The sequence below is a fragment of the Neofelis nebulosa genome, chromosome 16 (genome assembly GCF_028018385.1).
Source record: "Neofelis nebulosa isolate mNeoNeb1 chromosome 16, mNeoNeb1.pri, whole genome shotgun sequence".
Classification (NCBI taxonomy): Eukaryota; Metazoa; Chordata; class Mammalia; order Carnivora; family Felidae; genus Neofelis; species Neofelis nebulosa.
The window spans coordinates 21,757,748-21,784,755 of NC_080797.1; the positions used below are offsets into that span (position 1 = coordinate 21,757,748).

The following is a 27,008-nucleotide window of genomic DNA, read 5'->3' on the forward strand; positions in this document are numbered from 1 at the left end:
GGCAGAGAGAGAGAGAGAGAGTGAGAGAGAGAATCCCAAGCAGGCTCCCAACAGCCAGTGTGGAGCCCAACACGAGGCTCCAACTCACAAACTGTGAGATCATGACCTGAGCCAAAATCGAGAGTCGGACACTTAACTGACTGAGCCACCTGGGTGCCTCTGAGCTGACATTTAAAAATGAAATCTAGAAAAAGGGATTTGACAATACTCTGATGTCATTGGGCAAGAGTGAGTTGTAGGTAAAGAAAATCTTGATTTGGGATGTGCTTGTCATTCATTCATTCGTTCTTCACTCATTCCTTCAGCCCACCAGACATCTTTTTTTTTTTTTTTTTTTTTAACGTTTATTTATTTTTGAGACAGAGACAGAGCATGAACGGGGGAGGGTCAGAGAGAGAGGAGACACAGAATCTGAAATAGGCTCCAGGCTCTGAGCAGTCAGCACAGAGCCCGACGCGGGGCTCGAACTCACGGACAGTGAGATCGTGACCTGAGCCGAAGTCGGACGCTTAACTGACTGAGCCACCCAGGCGCCCCCCCCCACCAGACATCTTAAGTGTCAATGAAGATACCAATAACTTCAGAACACAGTGCTGCCCTCCCCGGTCAAGGCCCCCAGTCTCCAGCCCGACAACCCTGGGTAGGCCACCATACACAGAACAACTAACTTAAAAGGACTTTGGAGGAAAGTGGGAAGGCCGCTAACTGCATCTCGCAACCACTGTCTTGATCGCTAGTGTTAGATTGACCTCCATTCAACAAGTCCCCTTCTCTCATTCAGTGTCTCTGCCTCAGATCCAGAGACAGTGGTGATGAGCTCACAGGCATTTCTGCTAAAATCAGACTTATACTCCAGCTTAGGAAAGAAACAGAACAGTTTGAACCTAATGTGTTAGGTTCAAAGGGGCATCTTTCCACCCCCCCCCACCCCAGTTTACTTATTTCCAAGTCTTAAAATGAATCGGTGACATCATTACACGACCACATCATAATTCTTTTCTTTTCCTTCTTTTTCCTTGTTTCTTTGGCTCATCTTCAGGCAACTTTTCTTGTCAGTCAGTCCTGCCAGGATTCAAGAAGGTGCAAAAGGAGAATAAACGATGGTCCAAAAAAGAGCAAAGAAAGTGGCACCGTTTCGGGGAGGCTGTTCACCCGGAGCAGAGTGATTTGAGATCAGGGTTAACAGCTACCTTTATCCTCGCGGAAGGAAGAGGTGAGACACTGACATTCAAGGACACATACAATGGGTCAGATGCTTCTATGCAGGTTTCTCCCATGGATCCCCAAGCCATCAGTGAGATCGGTGCCACCTCCAGACTTTCCCATGGGAAGACACTGAGGCTCAGAGAGGGTAGGTGATTGGCCTAAGGTGCTCAGCAGAACCACTGCCTCACCTGACTGGGCTGGCTACTGCACCCGTGCCCTTCCCGCCACCCCCGGGAAGCCTGTCCCCTGGCGGTGACGCTTCTGGCTCCTTCCACCCATACGGAGCAGCGAGAGGACAGAAGGAGAAAGGGGAAGTGTGTTGCATCAAAGACTTTTCCATTTAGATGGCACACAATTGAGGGGAAGGAGTCCAGGAAACTCAGTGATGTGGTCCTGGGGGCAGAGGGACCTGGGCTCAAATTGTGACTGTCAGTGTTTTGCTCTATGTGCTATTTATGTCTCCTCACCACAACAGGCATCAATGCTACGGCACTAATTGTAAGCAACGCTGAACACGTAAGAAGGGTCCTGTATCAGCAGGGGTTACCGATACCAGGGTGTTGGCTGGGTCTGGACTCTGATGGGCTGTGCCACCCTAGATAGACACTTCTGAGAAAGTCCTGGAGCTATGGCACATTTGGTCTGCTCACCTGCGGGATGCACTCTGCTTCCTTAAGGAGCGTCTGCATTTGATAACAGAACGTATTTGAACCGCTCTGCCGCAAAGGACTGTGATCCTTTTCGCTCTGGCTTTCAGATCTCACGGCTGGATGAGAGGTGGTCTGGGAGTCCAGCCATGCCTTCCTCCACGATCTCCTTCGGAAAAGTGGCGCGGGGACCTGATGATGCAAGTGTATCCCCTTGTGACTCCAGTCGGTGGAAGGAGGTGTGGCGGGAGAATGTGGGGCACAGCTTCCCCCAGGCCTGGCTCCAGGTGGGCTCGTAAGTGTCGGAGCCTCTCACGGAGCTAACCCACAGATTCCAGGGCTGACGCAGGCACAGACAGAGGAAGGGACGGCCAGAACCCCCAGGCACAGCTTCAGGCTCCCCTCAGAGCTCAAGCTCCCCAAATCCTCCTTGTTAATGACCCCATGACACCTGGAAGTAAAAGGCAGTCCCAGGCAATGACTTTGATTCTTGGTAGGAAAAAAAGGAAAAAAAAAATTTTTTTTTAAGTTTTTAATGTTTATTTATATTTGAGACAGAGACAGAGCGTGAGCGGGAGAGGGGGAGGGGCAGAGAGAGAGAGAGGAAGACACAGAATCCGAAGCTCCAGGCTCTGAGCTGTCAGCACAGAGCCCGACGTGGGGCTTGAACTCACAAGCTGTGAGATCATGACCTGAGCCGAAGTCAGACTCTCAACCGACTGAGCCACCCCGGTGCCCCTAAAAAGGAAAAATGTTTGAAAACCAAGAATCCTCAGAATTTGAGATATTCAGCCTGCCTTTTTTTTTTTTTTTTTATCCCAGAATTTTAAAATCTATGCAATTCAAGGTTGTAACAGTTTGGTGTTCTTAAAGCATTTACATTGAACAAAAGAAGTTTCAATAGCACTCACAACCGGAACGATTTTATGAATATCCTTACATGGGCGTTAAGTCAAAACTCCGAATTCAAGGTGCTTGGGAGACCTACTGCCTCGCCTCACCGCAGTGTCTGTGGATAATAAGAAATCTTCTGGCCAGCGGTCATGGCCCACGCCATGGCCCATGGCTCACTGGTATCTGAGAGGCCTTCTCAGGCTTGGGGCTGAGCGTCCAGGGTGGGGATCCCAGGATTCCAGCACTAAGCCCTGGTCACCTAGACCTGCATGGAATGAAACACGAACAGCAAAATCTGCGCTCCCAGATTGAGGCCTCTGCTGTGCCTGCAGGGTGCCCCCCCCCCCCCCCGCCCCAGTCCTTGCACCAGATCCCTCTTTATGCCGCCAAAGACACACCTGAGGAACAGCCCCTGCCCCTGACGGCAAGCGGAGACCCGGCGCGACAAAGCCCTCCACCCCCACCGCCACTCCCCTGCGGCCGAAGCTCTCTGGACGCAGCCGCGGGGGGGGGGAGGGGGGGGGGCTTTCGATGGCACAGGATTTTCCCAATGGAGGTGAAGTGGCCTCTGAGGCCCCGTGGGAGGGGCGGTGGCGGGGAGGCGGGCAGCCAGGCCGGACTGGGACTGTGTGAATGTGGCCGGCGTATTGTTCCGCAGCTTTGTGCTTCAGGCCTCGATGGGGCTGATTTAGAAACCCTAATCAGGGAGCTCTCAGGGCTTCCCGGGTGTGACATAACTTGAGCGGCTCTGGGGGATTCTTTGTTCTCTGATGACAGCTGACTCGGTCTCCAGTGGGAACAGTTTGCACATAACTCCACAGCACACGCACTGGCAGCTGCAGCCTTAACTCTTCGTTACCCGCCTCGGGGGCCCCTGTCTCGTCCGCTCCTTCCGCGATGTGTCGTCTGCGCTTTCCGCAGTGTGTCAGCTCTTCAAATCACCTTTCTGCGGAGGGAGGGGACGTGCTGACTGCGGGAGGGGCGCCTTGTGTCCCACACCTGGGACACTCTTGGAAAATCAAGTGTCCCCGGCCCCGTGCGGTCTCACTCTGCTAGCTGTACCGGCGGCCCGGTCTGACCGGCACAGAACATGACCATCCGCCTCTCCGCGGGTGCTCGCGGGGATTTCTTCCCACCCCTGGCACGATCTGAAACACAGGCTCACGCTCTGGGGATTCTTCTGGTCTAAACACAGAGCCAATCCATTCGGGAAATCCGACGAGAAGGCAGGGCGGGAAACTGGTAGGAGCACTGGCTTTGGAGTCCGGCAGAACCCCGTGGGGCTGCAAGGTCACGGACATCGGGCCAGTCGTTTCCTCTCTCTGGGCCTCCGTATGTCCAGCTGTACACGTGGAGATGGTCCTGATGAGAGCGCCACCCAGCTGGATTGCCGGGAGGATAGCACGGGGTTGCGCAGGCGCAGGGCGGTGGTAGGCATCACCGCTGCTGTGGTCGCCGTGATACCGGAAACTTTCTCTGGGAGAGAAGGTGTGGCTACTCCAGGAAGCACGGAGGAGGTGAATGCTGTGGGTGTCTCTTGAATTAAATCGTTCTTAATCTTCTCTTTGGTGATGAGCTAACAAGGCAGCCCTAGAAACTTCTATTCGGCACCAGATCGGTTCTTCGTTCCACAAGCTTTGAGTGCCAGCGCCGAATGGGCATTGAGGGTAGCAGAGATGACAAAGTCACAGCCCTGGGCTCCAGGGGCTGACCTGTAAGGGGGGCTGCATAGCTAGGACGGTTGGCTGCAGACGTGGAAGCCCAACTCCGATTAGCACGCGTCAAAAGAGAACTGAAAGGAAGAATGCTGGGGTAGCTCATGGGATCCCAGGAAGAGTCGCACAGCGATGCACCTGCCCGCGGAGGGGAACAGCTAGCACCAGAGGTTTGATTGTGGTCAGTCCCCCCTCTCTGGCGTCACTTCTCACTTCCCGTGTGCGCTGGCTCCACCATTCTGTCTCACAGCAGGTTAGTGTGAAGCATAGCAGACAGCATAGGTGGGAAGCATTCTCCGGTCGGACATGGCATAGAATTCCCGGTGAGAAAACTCATTGACCCAACAATGATCGAATGCCCATTCAGGACTGAGCAGTTCTGGCCATGGGACCGGTGTCTTCTGAAGCCCCCCAAATGCAGATAGGGGGACTTAACCACAGCTCAAAAGAGTGGGAAGAGTGTACAACCGGGAAGACAGTTGTACAGGAAACCACTACGGAAGCAGGACCGGGTTACGAATACGGTTGACTTTTCATCTCTAGACCAAAAGGAACCACTGAAAAGTTTTACGCTGAGGAGTAAAAAAAATGGCCATGTATATATTTTCCAACTATAATGGGAAGAGCAAATGGAAAGGAAGGGGATGATTTGGGAGGTGGAGAGGTCTATCAGAAGGCTACTGCACCAGTCCAAGCATTAGATGATGAGGGCCTAAAGTAGGGTGATGAACAATGGAGATGGCTGGAGGTGACAGACATGAGAGATATTTAGAAGGTAATCTCAACAGAACCGGTTAACTAGATACTGAAAGAGGGGAGTGAAATGTTGACTATGACCCCTAAGTCTCCTCTGGGAAAACACGTGTTTATAAACACGGACTAAAGCAATAGCCCACTGCTGGTCGTATCTGATAAATTGGTGGGTCGGTGAAACTCCCAGGAATGTGTGTGTGTGTGTGTGTGTACATGTAATTTAAATTTGATATAAATATATGTAAATATATAAATTACATATCCCTTTCAATCTATCTGGAGGGGTATGGTAGGATTGTTTTGGTCCCTGGGAAAGAGATGAGGAGACAAGGGTAAGTTGCCAACAGAATGGTGACCATTCCCTAGCCTTGTCCCAAACACAAGCCTGATTCTCTGTAGAAAAAATCAGCTCAGAGTCAGAAATGGTGTATATCTGGTTGACACTATGAGATCCAGAGATGGGGAAAAAGGAATACTTCCTGTTGCTTCAAGGCTCTAGAAGATATCCTAGGCCAGTGAGGATGAAAGGACACCACACTCTTTGACAATCTGAAGTTCTATGCTCTCAGCATCTGTTCAGCAGCCTTTTCCTGGAAGGTACCAGTGGCAGCAGCAGGAGGGAGGCTTCAGCTGTAGGGTGTCACAGGGCTACCAAGGGACTGTCATGGAGGGCAATGCATCACCTGCTCCTCTACCCCTGTTCCAGCTTTATGTGAAGAAACCTTGCTTTTTTCCATCTTGTGTAATGCTTCAATTGGGGGGGGGAAAGGGTGGTTCTTTTGGAACAGTATCGTGTTTTCTAGTGATGGATAAGATAGAAAAGCATGAGGGGGGGCCAGAAATGAGATCAAATAAGATGCAATTACATTGTTTAAGTGACACATTAATGAGAACCTGAAGTAGGAGGTGGGGGTAGACGAAGAAAGGAGGGGGCAAGGTGAAAACCAATGAGCAGGTGGGCTCTTCAGGGCTTATAAGTTGCATATGGGGGCCAAGTAGGAAGTGAGGAACAATTATGATTTCCTAATCTGGGGCTTTGGTGAAGAAAACGGTGTTTCTATTAACAGAGTTTGAGGAGTCGACAGTTTGGTTGGAATTCAATGACTCTAAGGCACATGTAAGTCCTCATTTGAGAAGGAAAAAAAAGAGAAAGAGGTGTATGTGTTAGTTGGATGCTAAGGCCCTGCAAGGCTGAGACACAAGAGGTAGTTTTCCATCATCAGATTTGCTGAGATACCTGAAGTGGTGAAGATTACAGAACCTGGGTGTGGATGGATGCTATTGAAGAATGTCTTTTGGACCAGCAATCACAGAATTAGAGATGGGTTCCCGCCTTTGGAAGGAATGTTTCAGACTCGATGATGTGGTGTGGATCAGTGTTCTTTTCATGGAGAGCTCCACCCATCAGCCTTACATCCATCCATCCATCTATCCATCCATCCATCCATCTGTCCATTATTTCTTGAGCTTCTCCTATTTTCTTAACTGCAGTTGTGGGGAGTCAAAGAACAAAGAACAGCTTCATCCTTGGATTAGCAGAATACAGCCAGTAAATCACTAAGTCTCCAAAAAGAGTATTTGGCATTAACTTCTCAGTACTTTCCCTTGTGTATCTGGTCAGAGTAATTAGGGGGTCCTTCTTGCAGACCAATGATGAGTTAACATGTTCTTTTCAGCTACATGACAAATAGTTTAATTCCAATAGAATGCCTAAAAGTCTTTCTCAGCAACTGGCGTTGGGATTATCGACATATTATATTATTCATTTCTAATTCAAATTCCTTATCGATTTCTGGAATGCTTGAGCACTTGCAACATCATTCTTCACAATGGCCCACGTTAATGCTCAGAGAATGCAAATTCATTTAAATATTAGCTTTAGCTACATATAAAAATGGATCTGCTTTTCGAAAACATATAGTGCACTACAAAATGTTTGCTGTCTCCCCTGACTTTTCCCCCACCTTTTAACAAGAACTGTCAAGAGTGGACTGTGCTTGGATACCTTGGACAGCACAAGCTGGTGACACAGTTTGGTTATTCACCAGTTTGTACCTCCCCAAAGAGGAGATTTCATTTGTAATCTCAGACTTCAGATCTTCAAAACTTGTTTTTGTTCATTAAGGGCAAAATTGTCAAACAGATGACAGTTTTGGTAAGTATGTTGGTTAGGTTGTTTGTCACTTTTAGAAATTTTTAAACAATTAAAAAATTTTTAAATTAAAAAATTTTAAACAATTTATTAGGACTCTTTGTTTTGGAAAGAAAACAAGTAAACAAAAAGACAGCCCATCTCAAACTGGCTTAAACAACAGAAGGGATTTATTGGCCTAGCCCATTGGAAAAAAGAATGGATAAAGTGGAATTCATGGTTGGTTTGATCCAAAAGATTAATTAAGTCATCAGGACTGGTTTTATTTTGACCTTGCTCTGTCTCATTGGTGCCGTCTTTATCTTCAGGCCAATTTCCTTCAGGGTGGCAAAATGTTTAAAGCTCTAGGATTGTCATCTTCAATGTTGTCCAGGAGCGAGGCTTTGGTGGTTCTCCCTGACACAGTTAAGAACTTACTCTCTCAAAAGTCCTGGCAAAGTTTCCCTCAGGACTCAGGAAAATGCTGTGTGTTGATTGGCATAGACTTCATTCACCTCAACCAAACATTGTGGCAGGAGGATCAGAATCAAATCGCTGATTGATCCGACCCTGCAGCTGGGTGGAGTCAATCTCTATTTAAATCCCATGCAATGGGATTATACAATGGAGGAAAAAGAAGTCTTAGGGATTCAGCTGTAATTTCTAGTATAGCGAGGCTTAGAATTTTCCAGTGTTCAACCAACCAGCATGTTTTGAGTACCTTCTGCAAGCAGTGAACCCTGCCAGTTTTTTGGCAACTCATGCTCCACAAAACCAACTGCAAAAATCCTGGTCTTGATCCTCACGGCTACTGCAGTGACAAAGCAATGTTGTGAAAGTCTAGAACAATCGGCTCAATCTGTCCTCCAGCTGCAGAGGTGAGTGCTGTGAGCGTCTTGTTATAAGAATCATGGCAGGTACCTAGAATGAGAACAATGCAGATGACTGCGTTCAAAGTACCTAAGTAGGAACATTCTATTTACATTTTTTTTTAAGTAGGAGTACCTGAGAAGGTTCTTTCCTCCCATTTTTATGTTTGATGACAGTTTGGGGAAAGTAATGTCCACTAGACCTACTGAGCTGTGATACAGCTCCAGTTAATATTTGACTGTTAGCTTCCTGTTATACAGAAAACTAATAGCGAAGGATAAACCGCAATATCTTTTAAAAAGATGCCTTTCTGTCTGTCAGTTTCGAGGAGGTGTTTACTGTTTCTCCCAACAGGAGAGAGTGGGGAGAATCCTTTGTCGGTATACAGGTCCCGTCTATTTTCCAAAGTGATTGAAGGAGGTTCCAGTGACCAAGTCTTCTAAATATTCTGCCAGGTTTCAAGGCTTCTTGTGCATGTATCCATTATTCAGACTTGTGGGTGAAGTAGAAAAGGGAAGAAGAAATGGGCACTGAAAACAACTAGAGCTTTCCATGTATGGCATCAACATGTATCAGAACGATGCAACTCTCAGTGGCGAGAAGAGAGGCTCCTGGTCCCAAGGACAAAGCCCACCTGTGTTACTTAGTCCCCAGTCCCCCTCCAACCCTCAATAGACTAAAGGTTCTTGTTGACTCATATTGATTCCCTAAACACCTGTGTTCACCAGACTGTCCTTTATGGATATTTCCTGATCTCTTGGCTTCGGCTGGCTGGGGTCTCCATGGTAACAGGGAATGGGGAGGGGGATGTGGGGGCAGCTCAGCCCATTTGTCATCAATTGCCACTGTTTTGTTCTGCCTGGTGTGTGCCCTCAATTGAGTCCTGGAGGAGGCAAGCAGAGCAGAAGGGATTCAGCTGACGGGATGCCCCCCGCCTTCCGAAAATGGGGGTGGAGGGACATAACGGAGGGAACTACCTCCAGAGAGAACCAAGGCATGGGGATCGCAACAGAATGCCCAGCTTCTCTGGGAGAATAATGTGTTTTGTTTTGTTTTGTTTTTGTAACTGAGACTTTTGCTTTAAGAGGGAGGGTGGCATTTGTGTCAGCCCAAAGACCTTTACTATTTTGTGGAATGAAGAGGGAGGAAATTTTGCCCATAATATGGAATAGGATGCTCCCTTTCTTTTTCTGGGTTGGAATTCCATGTTAAAAAAACAAAGAGTGATTGGGCTACCACAGTACCACTGCCTTAAACAGAGCATGAGTTTTGCATACTGTTTCATTGAGTGCCCCTCCTATATGCTATGCATTCATTTTGATAATTCACAAAAAAGACTGCTCCCCCACACCATCCCCTCAATCAGGCTTTGAAGGGTGGGAACATTCCTGGTTGGACTCAGCCTATAAGGTTCCTCTTGCTCATGGCCCGATGAACTCTGTTTTGTTTCACTCCCATCTTTGCCCTTAGCAAAGGCTCAGACCGAGCTCCTCCCAGACTCGTGGCCAGTTGAGTGATGCCTTCTCTCTTATTCCATGAGGAGCTCACCAGTGGGGTCGAATGAATGGCTCCTTCTCCATGTTTTTCTGGGTGACTTCTCTGCATCATGTTCAACTACCCCTCCTCTAAATCTCTCCTCTTAGGGCCCCATAGGCCAAGGTTCCATGTCCTCTTGCTTCCTCTCTATTGACTCATCTTGACCATCTTTTTTGGCTCTTTTCTTTCCTCCAGTTGAAGTTGGATCTGTCCTTGGTCCTTTCTTTATACTTCTCTTCACTTCTTGCAGTGTCACCTACTCCTGCAGCCTTAACTGTGAACTCGGAGTCTGGCTCTAAACCTGCCTCTAAACCAGGTCACCCTCCTAAGCAGCCAGCTCTGAGAGACAGCTTTGCGTGGATGTGGACCATCAAATCATTCAAAACAAATTTGACTTTCCCTTAAAATTTCCCCCCATTTTCTTGGAGCGTTGCTAGCATCCCTCCCAATGCTCAGATTCAAAAGCTTTGTATCATCTTTACTCCCACATATGACATGACTCTCAACCCCCTCACTTTCCTACTCCCTCTCTTTCTCCTCCGCCTCCTTCTTTCTCTTCTCCTTCTTCTCCCCTTCCCTCCCCCCCTCACTTCCCACTCTGTCTGTCTTTCACATGGATGCAGACCATCTCAGTACTCCATTTTTCCCCACCTGCACCAGGGCTCTATGCTGGGTCAGTTTCTCCTTCTGTTTTTGCCATTTCTGGCCAAGTCCATCTCTGCTCAAACGTAAGTCTCTAATCCTTATAAATCAAAGTCCAGTCTTTACTTAATGTCACCCAAGGTCCCCCGCAAACACGGCTTGCACTCTGGCCCCCCCTCCCCACTCCAGCCATTGTCTCCTGCTTACACGTTCTCTGACTAAGCCTTCCAGCCCCCAGATGTGGCTGCTGGGATTACAAAAAGGCACACTTTTTGGCAACATACATCCAAAACCTTGAAGGTGTGTTTTAACCAAGTTCTTCCATTTCCAGGAATTCATCTTGAGGAAATAATCAGACAGCTGCACAAAGATGCATGCCTAAGAGGTTTCTTTACAGCATGATTTGCAATTATAAAAAAATGAAAACAATGTTCAGTGTCCAATAATATCAATACAATGAAACACTAAGAAATCATTAAAAAATCATATGGATTTATTTACTGACATGGACACATAGTTCCAGAATTTTTCTAGGTTTTCTAAGTAAAAATGAAGGCATGTGGAGATAGAAATACATAATTAATACTTATTAATATATGATCTTTATAATTAATAATTATATGCACAAAGAACAACTCAACTGGACAAGGATGTGTATGTATCTACGTACATACATCCCGTTGCTGGAACTGAAATTAGTGATTTCTATTTTCTTTTTTTCAAGAGAAAGAGCACAAACCAAGCAGTGGAGGGAGAGAGAGAGAGAGAGAGAGAGAGAGAATCTTAAGCAGGCTCCATACCCAGCTTAAAGCCCAATGTGGGGCTCGATCTCACGACCTTGAGATTATGACCTGAGCGGAACTCAAGAGTCAGTTGGATACTCAACCGACTGAGCCACCCAGGCACCGTTAGTTTTTTCTTTTTTTTAAATCAGTATTTAAACATTTTTATACAATAACCATGGACTAAATGCATAAAGTAATGAATAGTTAAATTTCCACCATGCTGAAGTAAAGCAATTTAAAAAATTCTTTTTTTTAAAGTTTATTCATTTATTATTTCTGAGAGACACGAGGGAGGGGCAGAGAGAGAAGGAGACACGGAATCCAAAGCAGGCTCCAGGCCCCAAGCTGTCAGCACGGAGCCTGACGTGGGGCTCGAACTCACCAACCTCGAGATCATGGCCTGAGCCGAGGTTGGATGCCCAACGGACTGAGCTACCCAGGCACCCCAATTAAAAAAAATTCTTAAAAGGAAAATGTCTTCCACTCTCTTGTTACCTTGTCTTTGTTAATCTCATCATTGTGCCTATCAGTCTTCAATTCCTCACGTTGCTGTAAAGTATTATCCATTTCCAAGTACAATTAAATGCATTCTTCAAGGGAGAAGCCAAGGATCTGGGGTCAAAGGTCCAAGGTTAGTGTCCTCATTCTGCTCATCACTATCCCAAATTTCTTCCCCTGTAAAGGAGAGAGGGGTAACAATATAGAACTCATAGACATGACATGAGGATCAGACAATGTACAGGAAAAGCATTTCAAGAAGGACAAAGTTATCACGCAGCAGTCAGGGAGTGTGGTTTGTTATTATTACTGACGCCCCTGGGTCTAACTCGGTGGACTGAATTGCCACACGAGGATTGGAGCCTTTTCAGCCTCAGCTTTGAGCCCAGTATGGACACAGTCCAAGTTGCATATTAGTTTGAGCCCTGGCCCCCAAGAGTTGGCTGTGTGGGGTGGAGGGGAGGGGTATGGTCCCTCCTCACACACCCCAGGACTTTCCGTCCCTTCCAATGTTTCCAAAGCGATGCTTAACTCTAGAAGTTATGGAGAAAATGCTGTGTCCTGGGCCAGTCTGTCTGGCACCCACCACGGGGATACCGGTGCAGCCTTGCCGTCTGTCTTCTTTCAGTCCCCTACTCAGGATCTGAGGAGGTGACCATTCCCAGGATCTGGGGGCTCTCAGTGCCACTGGCCATGTGGTTGAGAAGGAGGCCTCCGTTTCCCATCCTAGTCCTGGCTGGAGCACAGGCTGGGCTGCTGCTGTGTGTGTGTGTGTGTGTGTGTATGTGTGTGTGTGTGTGTGTGCGCATATGTGTGTGTGTGTGTGTGTCCCTCACCTACTTTCAAGTCTGTCCACAAGAGGACTCGGCCTACTGCATGCTTTTTAAAGTGATCCAAGATGCAAAAAAACACCTACCCAGGCCCCTAACAGACCGAGTCAGAAGGAGAATTTGGGAGGAAGTAAGAAGGGTCCATGAGGATCCATGTCAAGCTCTGGGCAGCCAGTGATGTGGGCTTGGAGAGCAGAATCGGCCTGATCCACCTGGGCCTACTCATCTGCCTGTGGAGCAAGGGCCATCTGGAGAGGGTCCACGGGGCGTCTTGGAGGTGGACAGCAATCCAGGAGGAGGACTTGGAGACATGGAGGGGTGCAGGCGCTGGAGATCATTTGTCTTGGCGTCGTTGGGATGCTGTTTGGCCAGCCTGACTGAACCTGTCAACAGCTTGAAAGTGAGGTCAGCTGGGCGCTGGAGGCCTCATTAGCTATCTCCAGAGCTTGAATCTCAACCTCTTGAATCATCCATGATGAAACTCTTTATCAGCCGGGGAGGAGGCAGCCCCGGGGAATAACACTCCTGTATAAGGCTTGATTCTGAGCAAGGCTGCATCCGGAAGGACTGGCCAGGATGAGTTAGCCCCAGTACGCACTCCAAGATAACCAAACATGCTGACTTGCCCAAGGGAGTTATTCAGTATTCTCCATCTGGGATCAGGGGAATGCCGTTGTTCTTCTTCCAAAGCCAGGCTAACTTAACCCTTTGAGCCCCCGTCTTCGTCTTCCCTCCCTGCAAACTCCAGCCTCACTCAGGAGGGATGGAGAAAAACCACAGGGGCGGCTGGGGGCTGAGGCGTGGAAACAGCTCAACTTCTGCAGAAAGATTAGGAATCCTTGTGAGGCAGGGAGTGATAGGCCTGGGGGAGAATTAGTTTTGTCCTGGGGTTTCTGCTAAAAAGAGACAATTGCAATCCTCCCTCAGCACATTTGAGAGATAGGAGAGAAGGGGCATGTCCTGTGCCTCCCGCATCTCCAAATGCTTCAAGGCCTCTCCCTGCACGCACCCCCCCCCCCCCCCCCCCGGGGAGGCTGTGAGCGACCCCATCCTGTGAGCGACAAAGAGGGACAGGCTGCCTGCACTGCTAATCCTGTAGGCTAGAATCATGAGGGAGGCTGGAATTTTTAGTACAGCCTTGAAAGAAACTATCAGCCCACCCCACCCCTGGGATGGGAATATGATAGGAGGCTAGCAAAATAAATAGAATCTGCGGTCCAAACTGACCAGGCAGAAATTGTTACTTGAACGGCAAAGAAAAACATGTGCCAGATATCCTTCCCAGGCGTTGTTTCCCCTCTTCTCTTCCTTGTGTCCTTTTATCAAAGTGTTTCTAGAAGAAGCCGTAGAGGGAGCAACTGGGTGAAGGCTGAAAGGGAGCGGGCCTGGAAAAAAAGTGTGAGGTTTGGGGGAGCTGGGCGAGGGAGCTTGGGGTCCTGCAGGACCCTCAGACTGGCATCCCCTTCCCCAGGAGGGGCATCCCTGACTAGGGAGTTGGCTGACACCCCCAGGGCTAGGACTGGCTGTTTGTAAGAAGTGTAGACATCTCCTTCAGACTGCCCAGGGACGCAGCACTAACAGAAAGGAAAAGTGGGCTGCATAAGGCTTCCCAAGGAATTTCAGTTGTTATTCAAGTGACTCGGGGGCACCTAGGTGTCTCAGTCAGTCAAGCGTCCGACTTTGGCTCAGGTCATGATCTCACGGTTTGTGAGTTTGAGCCCCGCATCGGGCTCTGTGCTGACAGCTCAAAGCCCAGAGCCTGTTTCTGATTCTGTGTCTCCCTCTCTCTCTCTGGCCCCCTCCTGCTCATGCTCTGTCTCTTTCTCTCTCTCTCAAAAATAAATAAACATTTAAAAAAAAATAAAATAAAATAAAGCGACTCAGTTTGCAGCCCCAGGGAGTTTTGAATTGTTCTCCTTTGAGCTTTAAGTCTGTTGTTCTTGTATCTTTTGTCCATAATGTTGCCATCAGCAGGGAACCAGAAAGATGGCTGAAGGCAGTCCCCGGCACCAAGCTCTTCCGTCCTTCCTCTTCCTGGGAGGTGGCCTCGCTGTAACCTCATGGTTGAAATTAACTTCACTGCAAAGTGATTCTGCACTTACGAGGTTGTTACACTGTTAGGCCAACCACAAAGGCCGAGCCGATCCCCTAAAGGGTGCGTTCACTCATTTCGGTGTCAACTTCTGTGTTGCTGGACATCTGGGCGAAGGGGGATGCGCAGGAGCACCCTGGGTGGGTGGCCGGGGTTCACGATCTCTGTGTGGGTCGCACCGGCACAAGGTGACCAGAGGAATGTGCTAGGACCCTTTCCACATGGAGACAGTCAGGAACTTCGGGGAGCATGCAAATCCTCTTAAATTGTCCCAGCACCTTCAACACAGCAGACAAGCTGGGGACGGAGACAGGGCCAGGGGGCCTGGGAATGAGCTAGCTGTGAAGGTTCAGAAAAATAAGCTTTGTAATCTGGATGCTCGCTAAACTTCCTGTGTTTTCTTTGTTTATTTTCCTTTGGTGTTCTTTTCTCAGTTTCTCTGTGTGTCTCTATCTCCTCTTTGTGTCATTAACATTTCTGTCTTTCGGCGGGGCTAAGGGAAAGCAAGCGGGTCAGATGGCTGGCCACACTTGGGCTGGACCTCTGAAGACTGAACAGTAACTCGGTGCTGGACTGACATAGTCGTGGCTGCGAGAGTCAGAGGGAGAGGAGGGCAAGGGAAAGAGGAAACTCAGGAGAGGTCCTGGCTCTGCTTGGTCAGCACCCCCGCCCCACCTGGAGACTTGGCTTCCAGTTTTCAGGCCTTGGGGACTCTGTGTTTTATTTAAATAAGGGAAGCTGTTTCCCTTACCTCCTTTCAAAGATAAATAAATAAAAAGGCTGTCATATCATCTTACAGATGCTGCTACCAAAAACAAAGGTTTCAGAACTCTGGCCACTTTTACAAAATTAAAACATCAGAAGACGGGAGGGAGGTACGAGGAAGGATTTTAGAGACAGAGAAGGCCAGTTACCTGGTTTATTTATGTCTTGTGTCATTTTCACTGCCACCACTAGTGACAATAGGGGCGTGCCATCACCGTCATTGCCACGGCGACAGGCACCATCGACACCATCGTCACCACCACCACTGTCACCACCACCACCACCACCATCAGCATCACCATCATCGATACGGCCACTGTCCCCACCGTCTTCCACTCTGTGGTTACCCATTCACCAATCCACCATGACAACCACCACCTGCTGCCACCGCCACGCCCCCTCATTACTATCACCAGAGCCACCGCCAAGTAACTCTTCAAAACCCCAAAACGAGGGACTGTCACTCTTAGCCGAAATGACGCATTCCAGACTGGTGGACCAGCTGAGCCTACGGTTGCATTATTCCAGGTGATGGGACCAAGTAAGTACGTTCTAGAGGAATCCCCAAACCACTGGGCAACAGCAGAAGGTGATGGAAAGCTTCCGTGTCTGGAGCCCAAAGACTCGTGTTCTTGCCTTGGCTCCGCCTTTTACCAACCGTGACCTTGAGCAATCCCCAAAGTCTGACCCATAAAATGGGGAAAATCAATATCCATGGCCTTACAGATTTTAAAGGAGAAAACCCACGTAAAACGCTTTTCACGTTACTTAACCTACCAAGGTGCTAAAAATCCTTCCTTTTCTCCATCCCTCCATCTTCCTCCACCCTTTGTTCTTCCACTTCTTCCTTTTCCTGTTATTCCCAGATTCGAGACCCGCATCCGTCCCCAAACCGCAGACTCAGGCAGAGAACCATGACTATAGGATAATAAGACGCATTCCGACACGTGAGCCTCATATCTGCCCCCACCCTCCAATGTGCGTAGCACACTCTTCTTTTTCTCAAGAGGACCGAAACGAATCCCAGTCCTTGGGCACCCGGCACGTGGAAGATGGGTGAGGACCACAGCGGAAAAGTGGAGGGGATGGTCCAGTCCCTGCAGAGAAGGGGGTCAGGCTCTGTGCAAGGGCTAATTAAAAGGTTAGGCCCCGTTTCTCGTGTCCTCCAGGAGAGCTCGTAGGGCGAGCGGGGGGAAGGCCGAGGCTTCCTGAAACAGTCTGCCAACTCTGAATTGCAGCTGCTTGCTGGAGAGCGGCTCCAGAGAGCTGTTTGCTTTGGCCAGATGCGCTACACGGAAACAGTAGTAGGACAATGTTGGGGGAGTGGCAGGGACCGGGGCAGAGGGGGCCCTGTGCATTTTCAACAGGGAGGAGAGTTTTCTTTCCAGGTGCTGTCGGGCCTCGGGCTGCCTCGAGGAGCCAGTTGTGACTTGGGTTCGAGAGGCCGGCCTGCAGGGACATCCAAGACGCTGGGGCTGAGCGTGGCGGGAGGAACAGCTGTGCCTGTTCGTGCACAAGTGGGCAGTGGGCCGAACGCAAGTTAAGCAAGGGTCCACGGAGAGCCACACTTTGGCTTTTTTCTTTTCTTCTTCTTCTCCTTTTTTTTTTTCTGCCTGGTCTCCATTTGGGCTGAGTTTTCATGGGATAGTGAAAAGTCTGTGGCTCGTGGACATATGCGACCCAGAGAGGACACAACCTGAAAGCGGAGGAGGGGGGCATCCTGGCTGGGAGGGGGCGCTGGTGAGTGTGGCCCAAGCAACATGAGCTTCCAGATCTCACTCTTGCCGTTTTTCACTTTCTTTGCGGTAACACATGAGATCTCTTGCAGACCACGTGCCCTCACAGTGTTTGTGTTTCACACGCATATTCTCATTCAGCCTTTTCTCTTTAAATAACTTTTTTAGGTTTATTTATTTTTGAGAGACACAGAGAGCATGAGCTGGGGAGGGGTGAAGAGAGACAGAGAGAGAGAGAGAGGATCCAAAGCGGGCTCGGCACTGACAGCACAGAGCCCAATGCGAGGCTTGAGCTCACAAACCGGGAGATGGTGGCCTGAGCAGAGGGCAGGCGCTTAACCGACTGAGCCCCCCAGGGGCCCCTCTCATTCCATCCTTTAAAAATAAACAGGGACCATAGCCTGAAGCTCAAGCTGTTCAGAGAGGACGGGGTCCTGCAGCTAATGAGGTGTGGGTCAAGTCGTGTCCGCCTGTAAGCCTGTGTGCTCAGTAGTCCTGTCACGGGCACCAGGTAGTAATGACCGCTTTGCAGCAAGTTGTACAGCTTCGCCGAGGACAATCGATGGGACCGATGCGGGGTTGAAGGCATCATGCGTGATACTGCAAAGAGCCAAAGTCACGGTGAAGCTGAATGAAAGCTGGCTGGCAGCCTCTCCTGATCGGGGGAGAAGGTCGCCGGTCCTCCCGTGTCTTGGAGAAGCAGCCTCTCTGCGAGCCAGCTGTGATCTGCCAGAGTAATCGGAAGCCTTTCCACATGGCTGGGGCTGAAGGGAAGAGAGGACTAAGCCCGGTGACAGAGGACAACCCTACGCCTACAATTCCTTGAGCAGAATTGCTAAGACCGACCCGAGTCTCACGCTTCAGCGTGGGGAGCATCTCTGAGAGGCAAGACTCTTCCGTGGGAGCCAAAAACGGCAGAAACCCCAGTGGAGCTTCCAGGCCCCCCAGACTGTGAATGTTCCTTCCCTTGATAGAGCCCAATAGACTGTTTCCGGCCCCTTGGTCATGTACCTTGTTGCCCTCTGGGGCAAATAAATATCCAGGAAGGATTTTTCTGCTTATCCTGCTCTCAGAAGAATTCAAAACAGCTGGGAGAAGCAGCCACATTTGGCTGCTGGGATTGTCCGGGGGCCTCAGAACGAGTGGAGGCAGAGTTAGACAAAGGATTGCTAGCCCATCATTTAAGGAGAACCCCAAGTGAGTTTGCAGCCTCCTAGCTTCCGGGCACCGTAGTGGGTCCCTTCTGCCTCCCCAGCCTCCAGCTGGTCACCACAGAAGACCTGATCACCCCCACCCTCTGTCCATGGAGGAAGTTTGAACTCACAGGCTCCAGCCCAGAGCCTGACCCTGGCCTGCCGCACGCCTGTGATCTTCTCCTCCCCCTCCTTCCTCTGGTCCGACTTTCTCCATGTCCCAAGGAGGGGGTTCCAACACTAAGAGGCTAACACACCCTTGGCAAGTGCAGGGAAGAGGGAAATGTGTTTGACACATGCTCACCCAGAGTGCACGGGAGAGCTCCCAGCAGGATACAATTAATGATCAAGGAGAAGGAGGGGGTTGCAACAATATGTTTTTTTTTTTTTTTCCTCCTCCCCCTGTCCCTAGTTCCTGGGCTTCCGCAACATTTCATGGTGGAGAGAAGAGCATCCCAAAAATCTGTAAATAAATCAGCAGGGCACATTGGCCTCTGGAGTAAACTGAAGGGGGCTTAAAGGTATGTTGTTTATCCTGCAGTGGAAATTCAAGGATTTCAGAAGAAAACTGGGTTTTAAACCAGAAACCAGCTAAAAGGCATTGGGAAATTTTCCTCAACCTTTTGAGCCTCTGGGTTAATTTTGGGAGAAAAAAAAAAAGGGAAAAAATACAGAAGGGAAGCAGGAAAACTAAAGTTATCAAAATTGATTAAATTTAGGCTAAGTAATCCATGAGCATCAGAGTCTGATAGGAGATCGACATCGACAATGGGAACAGAACTTTCTGTTTCCCATCTTTACAAGCTGAGTTTGGTTCTTGGATGTCTCAAGACCATAGGAAGCCCAAATCATACTCCCTTTGAGAAAATCTAATTCGCAGTCTCCAAACCACCAAGAGTTTCCTTAAGCCGTAAGTGATAATGAGATAAACTTATTGATCCATCATAGATCTGTTGTATTGTTGTATTGTAGTCCGCCAGCTGCTGAAGAAGCTCTGTGTGGATATAAAACTCCAGAGTCCTGAGCTGTTTTCTTCCCGCATCTCTGGGAAAGAAAGAAAGAAACACACAAAGGAAAGGCAAGGAGAAAATGCTACCGCTCATATGTTGTTTAGGGGAAATCAGATTTGGAACGAACAGAATAATTCAGTTTTGGTGGACAAGTTGGAAAAACTTTCAGCGACGTCTGTTTTTCTGGGACAGAAAATATGGGACAAGTGGCTGCCCCAATCCACACCTGTGTGATTTCCTTTGTGATTCTCAGCTCTCTTGTGAGGATAAGGCCGGGGGGACTTTCAAAGCCCCCTTCTGTAAGGAAGGCAAGTGAAAACCCTAGTGAGTTCCATAGCTTCCAAGCCTTAGGGTTAGGACTGGACACCAGTGTTTTCTTTTTGCTTGTCTGTTTTACTTTGTTCCAGTTTTCTTTGCCTGGACGTGATGCTCACGAGCTGCGGGGCGACGTGCGTGATCTTGTAACGATAAAGTGAGTGGTGCTTCGAAGCGGCCAGACCAGGAAGGTCTAGGGTCCCAGTCTTTTTGCCCCTCTCAGTGCCCTCCTCCCACCTCTTGTTGGGACACGCGGCTCTCCCGGAGGCGGGGTGTATCAGGTGCCCAGCTACACACACAGTAATCAGCAACTAGTACTCTGTGTACATAATGAGGACGTTGGGGAGAAAGAAACAGAGACCTTGGACATTGTTCCCACCCTCTCTTCATGAGTGTCCTGCAGGTTTTCCTGACCTGCTCCTAGAAGGTTATTACCTGTTGTTTATTTTATCTGAGGTAGCCCAGTAGGTTCCATGATCTTGCTCTGTGATCTTTCTTGGCACAATGCTAAAGCTAAGGTTGGGATATCTGGGTGTGGGCTCAACAGAGCTTGGGGCCAAGGCAACTTCCTTCAAGCCAAAAAAACATGAGAAATTTCAAAGACCAGCACTGGCAGAGCCAACTGGGGGTGGAGAGGCCCATTCGGAAATGCCCTGAGTGGAGCCTGACATCGGGAGCTGGAAAGCGACTCTCGACCGGCATCAACGGGAAGACGTTTGTTGCTTCTCATTCGAGCACGAGGTACAGCTTGACGGCTGGAAGTTGAAGGAGGTTTGTGAACCTTAGCCTTTTAAAGAGCCTATCACTGCATAGTGTCTGGGAGGGCAGCGGTGGTGAGGTTAATGGAATAAGTCCACATTCCTTCCTGCCCATCCCTTCCTTTGTCCAATGGAATCACGCCCCCTCCCTTTCCCCACGTGACATTGGCTGTCACAGAAAAGCCTTCAACAAATATTAGCTCAACCTGGATCTGGCCGCAGCAAGCACATCTTGCTCCCGGTTTCATCCCAGGGTTTGGCGAGGAGGCCAGCCCTTCAGTGCCTGGCACCCCGCAGAGATTTATAGAATTCCAGAACTGGAAGCCACTTTAAAGTTCCTACTGTTCTATACCTCCAGTCCTGGCTCCCAGGAGGGAACACCGCATCTTCCCCCCCCCCCGCCCCCCCCGCCCCCCCCCCCCCCCCCCCCGGTCCTCGCTGCTTCTCCATCATCATTTTGTATCCTTTTCACCTCGGCCAGTATATAAAGAGCTATTTTAGGTGTCCCCGCGCTTCTAAACAGTGGAAGCTGAACAAAACTACTGTGGGTGGGACAAATCCTCAACCATAATCTTGGTCCTTGAAGTGAGGGCTGCCTGAATACAGTGTGCTGTTTATGCAAATCCCATGCAAATCAGGGCAACGGGATTAACAGGGGAGAAAAAAAATCCCATGGTCTTTCGGAGCCCTCCCAGCACTCCATGTTGGCCTCAGAAAGGATGCTTTTTTTTTTTTTTTTTTTTTTTTTTAAGGGCTGTTTTCTGTTTGAAACTTCTCTTCTGCACTGGTAGCCTCAGCCGGTCAGAATCGGTCTCCCAACTTGGCTCTTTCCATCTCTCTGGCCCATGTGTGAACAGGGAGGTTTGTTTTAAGCTCTGTCAACGGGGCCTTGTTGGAAGTCACCACACCTTAGCCAGGCTTGCCAAGGTCTCTGTAGGGGGTGACCATGGGGGAAGCGGCTGGCAGTGGCCAGGGCATAGGGAGGACCCAGTCAAAGCACATTTGCTCAGCCAGGGTCGGGGTACCTCACCATAACCAGGGCAGAGGAAGAACCTTCTTTGGGGTGGGAATCTGACTGTAGGATCCTGGATATCCGATTTGAAAACGCAGTCAGTTGCCATTTGACATCCTTAGACACACCAGCTCAGCCACTGGGCTTGCATATTTATGCAAAACAAAATGCAAATGAGCCCATTGAGCCCTTTGTATATATCCTGCCAAGCTGGGAACCTGGGTCTCCTGACAAACTCCTCCTCCCAGCCTTTATCCCCTCCAGAAGAGTTTTTCTAATTAGGACATGGAGCCTCTGAAACTTGGCTTGTTCAGTGAGATTCAACCGAATACATATGTTTGCTCAACTCCTACTAAGTGCAAAGCACTGTGTTAGGCTTTTAGTGAAGTGCAAAGAAGATGAAAAAAAAAAATGTAGTTATTGACCGTGAACAGCTCCCTATCTCCTTTCATGAGATTTCCAGTCTTGGTTACTCTTCCCACTTAATGTGTGAGCACTACTATGTGTACTGAGCACCTACTACGTGCCAGACCCTCAGCCCAGCACTGGGGATACAGCACTGAGCGAGCTCCTTCCTGCCCTCACGAGCAGACTCTGGGTAGATGACGAACAAGGGAGTGATCTGGTCTGGTTCACAGTTTTGAAGATATTAATCAACGGCTCTGAGCAGTGGTGAGACAGCGGGAGGGCCGAGGGGGAAGCTGGAGCTACAGATGTCTGCAGTAGTTCAGGCAAGGGGCAGTGGCAGTTTTAGTTAAATGAAGACTGTGGAGCTGATCTGTAGGGAGCAGGCTCAGCCGTATGTGGGAGGGCACGCTCACCTGACGGGTAAGTGGACTGGATTTGGGGTGTGGCAGAAGTGAAAGGTTTAAGAAAGACCCCTAGGCATCTGTCTGGCACAACTGGGAGGCCGGTGATGCATACTTTATGCTTTGGGGAAGGTTAGGGGAGCAATGGTTTGAAGGGCATTGAGAGTTGTGTTTAAGACATAAGGAAGGTTGGGACGCCTGGGTGGCTCAGCCGGTTAAGCGTCCGACTTCGGCTCACGTCATGATCTCATGGTTGGTGAGTTCAAGCCCCGCCTTGGGCTCTCCACTGTCAGTGCAGAGCCTGCTTTAGATCCTCTGTCCCCCTTTCTGACATATTTCCCACCATTTCGTAAAGATACGGGATGCAGTGAGGGCTTAAGGGACAGAAGGGGCTGAAGGGACTGAAAGAAGGGGGGACAGAAGGGGCTGAAAGAGTTGACACGGTGGGGCTGTGTTTGAGGGCTGTGGGCCACGTGTACTGCTTGTGCATTTCTGAAGTAGGAAGAGGGCAGAGCAAACTCTCACGGCCTGCTGGTTGCCAGTATCCTGACCTTCCATGGATTTATCAGGCTTGCGTCAAAGAGGTGACTTCCTGGAGACAAAGTGAGGAAATTCTCATTATAATCTGAGGGAGTGCCTAGAGCGCCAGGTGTTCACTCCTGGGAGGGCCTGACACGAAGCCAGCCAGCCGAGAAGAAAGTGGCCTTGCCTTTTAGACCATAGCAACTCACGGCTTTGCAGATGAGGAAACCAAGGCCTGGAGGGGAGATAGGCTTGGACCAGAGGTATACCATCTAGTTGTATGCTCAGCTGGGCCCCGGAGTAGGGTCCTACTTAGGTTCCCACAACAGTCCTTTATGTGGGGACCAGCATGAACGCGCTGTCGAAGGCTGTGACCTAAGAGACGAGCAGGCTCCTGATATCCACCCTTCGATGGTACCTCGATACAGGGTCCCAAGGAAAAGCAACAGGAACCCTCCGGTATCTCATCTTCAGTGGCTAATGATGAGGTCCAGGGTCTGGACCATGTTGGTGCTACCTGAGCGAATGATTCCATTCGATTCTCCTGCAAATGCTTCTAAAGCCTGACGACAAACCCGACCACTGGAAAACAAAGCAAAACAGAAGCAAAGCCCTGTCTTTAAGGTGACCATTTTCATTCGTAAGGCTAGATGTATTGGTAAGGCTATGGATGCCTGTGCATGTTCTTTCTGGACACCACCATCTTCCCCCAAAACAAGGTTTGACCTGTGTGTCGGGAGATTTCTTTTTTTTTTTTTTAATGTTTATTTATTTTTGAGAGAGAGACAGAGAGACAGAGAGTGAGTGGGGGAGGGGCAGAGAGAGAGAGAGACAGGGAGACACAGAATTCGAAGCAGATTCCAGGGTCTGAGCTGTCAGCACAGAGCCTGACGCGGGGCTCAAACTCGTGAACTGCAAGATCGTGACCTGAGCTGAAGTCGGACGCTTAACTGACTGAGCCACCCAGGTGCCCCTGGAGATTTCTTAAGATGTCTAATTTTACCCCTTGAGTTTTCTGGGTAAAATCTGCTTATGCATGCAATTAAAAAAGAGCAAACAGTAAATAGAATAATCGAGAGCAATGCCTGCCACCTAATTGGCTCCCAGGCGGGGTGCTGGACAGTCTGTTTGCCAAGGATGGAATTAGGGGGGGATGTTCCCCAGACTTTCAGTCCTAAACCTGGGACACATCCAGGCAAACCACACTCTAATTCAGAGTAAAAAATAGACACAAAGACTAAAACTAAAACCAACCCCAAACTAAAAGCTCTAAAAGATATTTGTAAAGCAATGAGGGAATTTTAGAAGGGGCTGCATAGCAGGTAATGATGGGCAGAGTGACTTTTCTTAGGCTCACCAGTGTTATGTGATTATGTCGGAGCATGCCAACATTCTAGGCTTTTGAGAAGTGACGTGAACCGAGCCCTGCAACTTGTCTTCAGCTGGTTCAGCAACAAAACACAAATCACAAATCAAAAATCACACACACGGAGACAAAGCGAATGTAGCAAGAGAAAAAAAAATTCAGCAGAACTATATGAGTTCTCCCTGTACTATTCTTTCAAGTTTCCCGTAAGTTTACACCAAAAGTTGAGAAAAAGCTTTTGAGTAGAAAGGCTACTGTTATCTCCTTGTTAAGGATGTAGTTTCTTGTATGGGTTGTCTAAGTTGTCTAAGTTGTCACTCAGCTCTCAGTCACAATTCAGTTGTGAAGGTTGCTAACTGCTGAGAGAATGCACCTGATCATATTTTAGCAAAAACCTATTGACAGTCACGAGTCAGAAACAGGGGGAACTTAAGGCAGCCCTCCACCCAATAAAGAAAATAAAAGGAAAGCAGGTGGAAAGAATTAGGTGCCAGAAGACATTCTTCTGGCAGAAGGGCTTAGCCAAACATTCTTAGCCACAGGGGCTAATGTAGTGGATGATGAGACACAACAATACACAGTTCTCTTCTTGCCTCTTCCACTTGGTGAAGGAGGAGATCTATGAGGGAAAGGAGGTCAGTGTTGGGAAATAAAACCATCATGGGGAAGAGTGGGGTGGAAGGGGGTGTGCATGCAAGAGAACGGTTTCCTTCCTTGAAGTAACTAAAGATAGTCATGGTTTTAAAGCCTCTGAAATGCTCTCTGATGCCTGGCATTCAATGGGAACTAAAACAAAGAAACAAAAAAACTAGCCGAAATATTTAATCAAACCGAATGGATCTAAGAGTCACAAGAGAAGTGGCTGGCTTTGCTAGTCGCAGAACTGCAGAGAAATATTCTTATTATGTCTAGTCCCACAGGTAAGACAGGCATGGGGACCCAGGAATTAAATATTAGTGTAAAAGTTTTCAAATTATGCCCGTTTGGATGTTTCTTTAAAAGGGTGTACTAAATCTTTTTATCAGCCTTTTGAGCTGTTGAATACAATTTTGATTTTAATTTTTTTTTTTTTTTTTTGAGAGAGAGAGTGCAAGCAGGGGAGGGGTAGAGAGGGAGAGAGAGAAAGAGAATCCTCAGCAGGCTCTGTGCTCAGCATGGAGCCCCAATGCAGATCGTGGGATCATGACCTGAGGTGTAATCAAGAGTCAGGCGCTCAACTGACTGAGCCACCCAGGGGCCCCTCGATTTTAATTTTAAAAGATGAGAGGAGTAAATATATTATTCTGATCTTGTTTTCAGATTAAAATCAAGGTGGCCACAAAATAAATCTTGGTTTTCTGGGGCTGTGGACAATGCAGGCAAGATATCAAGTTTCTCTTGATAGTGTAATTTTGCAGTTCACAGGCAGAGATCTCCAGGGAGAGACAGCAGATAAATTTGGTTGAGTACTTGTGTTCAGGATCAAACAGTTCTGCCAGGGATCCCTAACTCTGTTTGTTTCCTGCTTATGTGATCTCAAATCTCAGTTTCCCTATGTATAAAATGAGAGAATAATAGTATATCCTTCATAGAGTTTGTGAGGCTTAAAAGTGTCCATGCAGGTGAATTAGCATCATTTCTAAAATACAGTAGCTTTCAATAAATATCACCTGTTATTATGTCCTTTACTCCTCATAAGGACATAGGTCTGATGAACTATTGTAAACTCTCAGCCTTAGATATACCTCCCTGCAGTGATCTCGTGTGACAAAAAATGGACTAAATCCAGGAAAACACATTTTGAGGACCACTCTCCTTTAAGAACTTCTGGAGACGCGCGCAGTGCTCTCCTGAGACTATGACCTCGTTTGAGTATTTGGTTCTAACACACAGCCCTTTTTTTTTTTCCTGAAACCACATGCTCTCATTTAGAAGGACTTGCAATTGTCCAGGGTCTTGGAATTTGGGGTTAAGTCCTGGGAATGAGGGGAACATGAAAGCAGTCCTGAATTGGGAGGGGGGGGGCACAGTATGAGAAAACCAGAGAAGCAATATTCTGCCCCAGCTCAGGAATACCTGGCCCCAAGCACTCACTCTGGAGGGCAGGTGAGCGAGAAAGGGTGCTGGGACCCTTTATGGTGCGTAATAACCATTGCAGCTGTGCAAGCAGAGATCAAAGATCAAATCAAATTTCAAGCTGCAGGGACCTCAATCCGATCACCTGCAGAGGTCAGGGAAAGGAATTTTTCTTCCCCGAAGAGCCCCAAGATTGGCTGAATTCCCAACAGGGGGGGTTGGCAGTGCCTTGAAGGATCACATTACTGGCTACTGCCCAGAAGCAAGGGGACACGGCCTCGGGGTTGATGGGACCGGTGTGGCCACTCCATTGTCCCCCAGCAGAGCGTCCGGCAAGCAGAATGAGAGATGCAGAGAAAGTCCAGGACTTGGCATCCAGGGGCATCCGTGTGGTCAGTGCTCAAAAGCCTCCTTTTAAGTGTCTACCCTCAAGGTAGGTACCTAGAATGTTGAATGTTGACGCTTCTGTGGGTGCTATGTTGGCTTCCGTCTCGTCCTCCTTTGATGAGCCTGGGGTGAGATGGGACTCTTTCCAGAAGGAGGATGGGCTGTTGACGGCATGGCCATCTGCACTGCACGCCATCCCCCAACCCCAATGCACACAAAGGAAAGTAGCTGGAGCCCAGACACTCAGGCCTGTGCCCAGTTGTGTGGATACTTGCTCAGTGTGCCCCACCGGAGACAAGGCCATCTGGTCAAAAGGAGCCCCCTGGCATCTCTGAACCATCGGAAAGGAACAGCAGCCTCCGGCATTAGCTCTGCAAGGCCCCGTGGAACTATCTGAACTGGGATCTTCGACAGCAGATCTCTGTCCTTGCTCATCCGGGAGAAATTAGGTAGATTTACTGCAATGGTGGAGACTGGATTT

At 48.8% G+C, this 27,008-nt stretch overlaps 2 long non-coding RNA genes across 2 annotated transcripts in view; one reads left to right on the forward strand and one right to left on the reverse strand.

Moving 5' to 3' along the window:
- Nucleotides 1-27,008, forward strand: part of LOC131497348 (uncharacterized) — a 434,038-nt gene that overhangs the window by 316,489 nt on the left and 90,541 nt on the right. The gene's annotated exons all lie outside the window — the stretch shown is intronic.
- Nucleotides 10,867-12,686, reverse strand: LOC131497350 (uncharacterized). Its single transcript, XR_009254912.1, has 2 exons — nt 12,594-12,686; nt 10,867-11,854 (listed from the first exon to the last, which is right to left on the reverse strand). It is a non-coding gene; the product is annotated as an uncharacterized LOC131497350 (long non-coding RNA).